Source organism: Protopterus annectens, chromosome 2.part0 (assembly GCF_019279795.1).
Source record: "Protopterus annectens isolate FY-2018-M chromosome 2.part0, PAN1.0, whole genome shotgun sequence".
Lineage (NCBI taxonomy): Eukaryota > Metazoa > Chordata > Ceratodontiformes > Protopteridae > Protopterus > Protopterus annectens.
This window is the reverse complement of record NC_056728.1, coordinates 116645047-116652764: the sequence shown is the minus strand read 5'-3', so window position 1 is coordinate 116652764 and position 7718 is coordinate 116645047.

Here is a 7718-nt window from a genome sequence, read left to right as displayed (position 1 = left end):
GGGAATACATTTAAGTTGAAAAAGAAAAGCAGCTTTATTCCACCCACACCTAATAGTGTGGATTGTTTCATCAAAACATGTGAGAATGATTTTTACAAATACTATGTAGAAGGCAACAAAAAGAAAAATAGATTTTACAACATGACCAGTTTAGAAATTACCTCTTTAATGAAGTTAAAAAATGATGATATGTTAATTATAAAACCAGCTGATAAAGGCGGTGGTATAGTACTTATGGATACACCAGACTACATGGAAAGTATGCACATACTTCTGAAAGACACTAAAACATATACTATTATATCTGATGTTGATGTATCTAAAACTATACAGAATGTACATGATGAGATTTATGATCTTTTGATGTGCAGACAAATTGATAGAGAAACGTATGATTTTCTGGTTATTGATTTACCATTGATTCCTTGCATGAAAGGGCTACCTGAGGTACACAAAGGTGTATTTCCACTTCCAATGCGCCCAATAGTTTCAGGCAGGGGCTGGATTACTTCAAATATATATATATATTTAGAAACTGTATTAAGACCTATAGTTGATTCTATTCCCACCATCCTCAAAGACACCTATCACTTGTTGAATGACATCAGGAAATTTAACTTAGAACATACAACTGTAATGGATCATTGCATTCTGGTAACTCTTGATGTTAAAAATCTTTTTACCAGCATACCCAATGAATATGGCTTGCAAGCCATGAGGGAAATATTGAACCTGGATACTGATTTTGATAAGGATGAACAGATTTTATTGTCCCATCTTTTACAGATGGTTCTTGAGAACAATGTATTTATGTTCGAAGACAAGTATTACTTACAGCAATGGGGTGTTGCCATGGGCACCCCCGTTGCGAATACTTATGCTAACCTAGTAGTTTTTAATTCGGAGAAAAACAACCTGTTTAACAATAATATTTACCAAAAGAAGGCCAGAATGTATAGAAGATTTGTGGATGACGTTCTGATCTTATGGGAAGGTACTCACAATGAATTCAATGATTTTCTAATATATTTAGAATCCACTACCAAGTTTTTAAAATTTACTATGGAATGGTCAAATACCCAGATCAGTTTTTTAGACATTAATATTATCATCAATGGAAATTACATAGGAACCACTTTATACAGAAAGCCATGCTGGAAGAATACGCTTTTACATTATAACAGCATGCATCCCAGACATGTCTTTCCAGGCATAGTCAAGAGCCAGTACATTAGGATAAAGAGACTATGTGACAATAAAGAAACACTAATCAAAGAAGCAGATAACATGGAGAGTTTATTTTTGAAAAGAGGGTATAATGAAAAATTAGTGCAAGATATAAGGAATGATATCCTTTCAACACATGACCACACACAAAAGTTAGTAGAACATCATAAGACACCATCTAAAAGTTGGATAACAACAAAAAATTCTGGAATAATTAATAAAAATGATAGAATCTCTTATACTATGCAGTTTACAAATGATAGTCTTGACTTAAAGAAAGTAATCATGCAGAATTGGAAGATCTTGATTACAGATGAAGCTATCAGAAATATAGTAGGTTTGAGACCTAGATATATTTATAAGAATTTGCCTAATCCAAAACAATTGCTATGTTTTAAAGAGAGTAAGAATGTATCCTTCCAACAGATGCAACTTAAGACTGTAGGTACATTTCCTTGTAAAAAATGTAGAATGTGCCAGTACATTAGTGATACACAAGTATATAAACACCCCAAGATGAACATTACATTTAAACCTAAATTCTATGCAAGCTGTGACTCTATGAACTTAATATACCTAGCAACGTGTACAATATGTGATGCCTTCTATGTTGGATTAACAAAAAGAAAGTTTAAACAGAGGATGTACAACCATATCTACGACATAAAGAAGAACAATGATAAAAATGCTTTGGCCAAACATATACATGAGTTTAGAGAACACAGTTTTAAATTCAGAGTGTTACAGTTGGTAGGCTTGAATAAAAGATGGGGTAATAATGTGAACACCCTAGCAAATATTGAACTAACATGGATTTTAAGACTAGGAGCTCACTTACACCCAGGCCTAAATCAAAGTATTTGTATCAAACCAGTATTAGATGGCAGGATATATAAGTAGTGTTGCAATAATGTTTTGACTCCCATTCCCATATATATCATAATGTTAATTTTATTTTTATTTCATGATGATAATGGCACTAATCTTGTATTCAAACATTTAAATGCTGCATACATATATTAAGTATATATTTATCTATTTATTTATTTATTGCTAACTTGATTATATTTATTGATATTTATCATTGACTTGACTATTTAACTGTCTAATATATTAGTATATTTATTCATTTACTTATTTATTTATTACTGGTATAATATTGTAATTGTTGAGATATAAATTTATATTTGCATGTAACATAGTTTTATATAACAACATCTTTGGATTTTATTTTCATATATATAAACATTTATACATCCATAATATAATACTATACACAGATAGGTATTTTATAGTACTTATAATGCTGCATAACAATTTAAAACAACTTAAGGTATCTTTGTGAACAGTATCGAATATAATATGTGTTGCATACTTTTAAGATTTTTAAGATTTTTAAAGTTTTTAGAAGATAATATTTCTCATTTCATGAATAATTAATTGAATACAAGTTACACAATATATATATTATATATATACATACACCTTATGATATATGTTAGATATATTCATAATTTTGTATGCGTGAAATAATCGCATTTTAATGGTTTTGAAATACGCCTTAGAATGTCTCATAATGAAATTTTAGGCTTTTAGAATGGTTTTAGAAAGTGCTCTGCTTAATTGGATTTAAATTGGTTCTTTATGCAATCAATTATGTTAATTGAACAATTAGTCTAATTTAACTGGGTATATATATTCCTAACAAATGTAACTGAATGTGAAGATCTGAGGAAGCGCACTTCGGTGCGTGAAAGCGCTTGTCTGTGTTTTATCAATAAAAGAAGTTCGTATATGGAATTTTGAAGTCTGCTTCATCCTTCCTGGTTGTTGAATCCTACAGTGTTACTATATTATTAAAATATATATGCTCTGAACATTTGAACGACAACCTATGAAACTCTAATAACTGGTATTATTGAGTGACTGATTTTTAACCATGTGTGATTTATTATAAAATGAAGATGTGAGTGAAGGTCTGGCAGTTAATGAAGAGGAAAAGGTTCTAAACTCTTAGCGTGCTGCTTCCTGTAGTCAAAGATACAGAGTTTGATTCTTTCTATCTCCATTTGTCTACAGTGGGACTTTGAGCAAGTCAGTTCACGAGACACTTCTCCTGGGTTACACCTAAAGAGGGGATGCTTACTCTGTTGGATTGACCTGCTTAGAAAATAGATAAAGTAATATTTAATGTATATTTCTTTTCTGTCCAGCAGGACACACTATTGATACATTTTTAACACAAGCAGCTTTAAAAGCACATTTTTCAACACAACCATCTGTACAAATCAATAAAATATCACTTTTCCAAGCCAAAAGGCCACAAACAAAATAAGAAAAATAAAAAAAAAAGATCACTGCCACGAATGTAAATGAAACACTGCTTAATACATCCACAAGACTAAGCTCTTTCACCTCTCATCTCATAGGCTTCTTCAGCATAATTGTGAATAAACAATTCCCCTTGTTTAAAATAAGTGTAAAGGTCACATGTAACCAATCAAAATTCTCCCCTGATACATGTTAAATCAACATTTAAAAAGACATGACATATATAATATGTATAGCATACACCACAATTTCCCAGCAATTTCAGAAATTTGTGTACCTTGCCACGTATACGTCATTCCCAGCATTTTATGTTCGGAAGATGACATGTAGGCTAAGGGACAGAATAGGTAAACATATCGGGTTCATCAAGAATAAGGACCTGCACAATGCTTTGTACATAGTACCAAGTGCCCTAACTTTAGGATATTCATCTTTTTTGTTATTGATAGGGTACAAAAAATGAAAGAGGAGGTGACTGCAACCTGGAAGTAGAGGCAAGGGAAACAAAATGGCAATTAAGGCTAAATGCTACTACAACGCCAGGTTTGAATGACAGCATTAGTATGGTGCCTATTCTGAAACAAAGGGCTAATCACATTTAAAATGTGAAGAATAAAAGTTTGTGTTTTACAACACAATAAAATGTACAGGAATTTTTTAAGTTTTTGTTTAGTAAGTTTGGAAAGTATGCAAGGTTTTTCAGCTGGGAAATTGTGATGTATACTATACATATTATATATGTCATGTCTTTTTAAATGTTGATTTAATATGTATCAGGGGAGAATTTTGATTGGATACATGTGACTTTTACTCTTATTTTAAACAAGGGGAATTGTTTGTTCACAATAACTCTTGAAGAAACCTATGTGATGAAAGTTGAAAGCGCTTAGTCTTGTGGATGTATTAAACAGTGTTTCGTTTACATTTGTGGCAGTGATCTTTTTTTATTTTTCTTATTTTGTTATCTATACCAATCAATTTGATATATACTATTAACTGATGATTTTCTCTCTCTTTCTTCTGATAATTTTCTCCCTCTTTCTTCATCAAGAAACGTTAAGAGTTTAATTGCATAGCAGATAAGAGGGCCAGTCTGAAGATCTTTTTCCATCTGTGACCCATGATTGCAGTTACCATTTACAATAAATTATTAGATCCAAATAAGCTACAAATTACTACAGCACTCAACTTTCCTCACTTGTCTAGAGGAAAACAGTTTTTAGTTCTTAATAAATAAGGTCTTATCCAGGCATGTCTAAGGGTCAGCTCCTGGTGTTTTCTCCTGTCTACCTGATGAATCTGGGCATCTTGGGGCAATGCAGCAATTGCTTCATGTACACAGACAATCTTCTCCTCCTACCGCCCAGCACTATAACCTGTGAGAGATGCACTTATATAGCCAAACTGGAAGCAAAGCTCTCGTCACCAAAGAATGGACTAGACAGTCAAGAGGAGAAGGTAAACACTTGCACCACACCACACTCATCACATAGTACCTCAAAACCTACACCACCAAAACACACACATAACAACACAAAACACACACCTACATTCATGGAGGCTCTCAATAAAAATCTGCTCAAGCAACAGAGACCTCCTAAGCAGGAATGCAAGCAACATCCACCCCCCAACACAACCCAAATGACACATAGCCCACAAACTCAGTGTGCCACTCAACCACAGCCCATAAGGCATAACAACGTACCCAACACTATAGTCATAGGTGACTCTATAGTCAGGCACACTGATGTTCCACTCAACAGGCTAAACAGAGAGAAAGTCATTACAAACATGGGCGACCGGTGTTCTACACCAGAGGTCAATTCCTCATTGGTCAGATCTAACCACAAGCTAATCACCCTAGACATCCACATCCCGCCCCCACCCCCAATTAGGGAAACCACCATAAAAAATTTCTCCAAAGCCAACTTCGCACTTCTTAAGACAGAAGTGCCAAACTTCATGACACCCATGCAGACAGACAATAGAGGTATGACTGCTGAATCCAAGATGCTATCCTCCAGAAAAAGGAAGTCAATCTGGTGGTCCTCTGCCATAAATAAACTCTACAACAGAAGAAAGAAACTGTTGCAAAAAAGAGTAAAGTCCCATGATTGGAGGAACTCCCTGGTCAGCCTCAGTAAGAAGCTGAGATCCCTCATAAAATCCTCCAAAGCTAGTTATGAAAACAAAATCGCCACTGATTCTGAAGACAACCACAAGGTATTCTATAGCTATGTCAAGAATCTCAATGGCAGCACTCCGATCTGCTCTGTGTTACAGCACAATGGCACTAAATATACAGAACAAACTGATATTGCCAACATCCTAGCAGATAGATTCAGTGCTAACTTTACCCCCCCTCTCACCCACTAAAGGGCTCATCTCTATATCAGAAGAATGCAAATTTCCTGTAATCATGGCTGCACAGGTAAAAACCACACTCTCCAAAGCCAAGAACACAGCATCCATGGGACCTGACAGCATTCCAGGCTGCATTCTACATGAACTACAGAATGAACTGGCACCCCACCTAAGCACCATGTTCAATCATAGCCTCACCTCAGGCTTTGTGCCCACTGAATGGCACACAGCAACTGTTATCCCACTCCACAAAGGGGGAGCTACCACAGACCCCAGGAACTACTGCCCCATTAGCCTAACAAGCCTGCTCTACAAGGCCATGGAATGTATCATCATGGAACTTATAAACAAAGACAGTGGTAATCTCCAAACTCTGGACCCCACCCAGTTCGGGTTTGTAAAAGGCAGGTCATATCTCCTAAACCTGATAGACTTCTTTGAAGCAGTCACCAAAGCCATAGACGAGAGTAAGGTGGTTCACACAGCCTATCTAGATCTTGCCAAGGCTTTTGACACCATACCCCACTCTGGAATTATAGATAAACTCACTAAACTAGGTATAAATCCCTATGTCACAAGATGGGTTGCCAACTGGCTCACTGACAGAACCCACACTGTGAAAGTAGCAGACTCCAAATCTGACTTCAGACCAGTGACAAGTGGAGTACCACAGGGTTCAGTCCTGTTTCTTCTCCTGTTTGGTATCTACTTTTCTGAAGTACAAGCTAACACAGAAGGTCTTTGGCTAACAAAGTTCACAGATGACTGAAAACTAGGAGCCATAATCGAAACTCCTAATGATGTGAACATCCTACAAAAAGGCCTCACTGAGACAGATGCCTGGTTTTTAAGCCATGGCCTCAAGCTCAATGCCAAAAATTGCATTGTCATCCCCTTTGGTAAAAACTCTGTACCCATGAGCTACCACATAGGCGGTAGTCTATTTAGCACTGAAAGTGTGATAAGAGACCACGGGACATAGGTGGGCAGTAGTCTCTCCTTTGATAATCACATCGTAACGGTAGTCAGGAAATCCTTCTACATGGCACATCTCATCACAAAAGGTTTCTTATCCAGGAAAAAAGAGGTCATTGTTCCCCTCTACTTATCATTCATTAGACCAGTTATAGAGTACAACACCCCTTTTGGTATTTACCTCACAAGACATCTACAACAACTGGAAAGGCCGCAGAAATACCTCACAAAGAGAATTACCGGCCTCAAACAGATGCCCTACACAGACAGTCTCAAAAAACTCCAACTTTACTCCGTCACATATCGCCTACTCAGAGGCAATCTCTGTCTAACATACAAAGTTATGTCAAACCCAGAGCTGTTGGACATGCTCCACTTAAAGAAATCCCAATTCCTCCAAGCTACATGCTCTAGGGACCTAAACCTTATCACCACAATAAACAGAACATGCTGGAGGGATAGATTCCTGTCCCAGAGGCTTTCCATACTCTGGAACAAAGTACCTATCTATATCAAACAAAGCTCCTCATTAGCACTCTTCAAGAAAAATCTTGATGATTGGATGGGAAATAGGAAATTCACCCCAGGGATCACCTCTGTGGTTCTGCTCGATAGGGGCACAGGAAAATAATTTTTCTTGGGTGGCGAAAGCCAGGGCACCTTTTTGGCTAGGCTTATATAGACCCTAGGGCCAGTAGCCTAGTACCTACCTAGGAACCTATGAACCTATAAATGACATATAATTCCTTACCAAATTCCAGCTAACTGTGCTGGTATATGTTACACATCTACTGCCATACTTTTCATGGCATAGCTGCCAA